The following is a 553-nucleotide window of genomic DNA, read 5'->3' as shown; positions in this document are numbered from 1 at the left end:
TAGCTACACCGCCGAACACCGTCCCGGCCCAACCCACCACAAGATTCCCTCCGTGTCATGCCGACGTGGTCGTTTCCCCCCTCTGGGACACGGCGGCAGCGACGCCCATGAGGGGGGGGGCACACCCTGGAGCTGCGTGCCTGGTGCCTGCGCCGGCCACCACGCTTCCGCATGCGTAGGAGGGCCCACCGCAACACCAGGTGGCATTGCTACCGCCCAGGTACCCCGTCCCGTCTAACCGTGACACAGACGACCGCCAGATCTAGCCCTTTGACTTTCGCTGGACGGGCTTTGACCGGTAGACCTTTTCACCTGGCTGCGATAGGTCAGCCCATAGCAACATCCCCGAACACGGTCTGGACCCCAACCCACCACTAGATTCCCTCCGGTTCTACTGCACCCGCACGAGTCCCCCATCCAAGTGACGGCGGCACTGCCGTCCGTGGATGGGGCGCCACACCACGGAGCCCCAGGACGGGCATATACGCATGCCACATCACTTTGCACACATGCATCAGTACCCGTGCGATGTTTCGGTGGCATACCTACACCC

Source organism: Triticum aestivum, chromosome 7D, assembly GCF_018294505.1.
Source record: "Triticum aestivum cultivar Chinese Spring chromosome 7D, IWGSC CS RefSeq v2.1, whole genome shotgun sequence".
Taxonomy (NCBI): domain Eukaryota; kingdom Viridiplantae; phylum Streptophyta; class Magnoliopsida; order Poales; family Poaceae; genus Triticum; species Triticum aestivum.
This window is presented reverse-complemented; position numbering follows the sequence as displayed.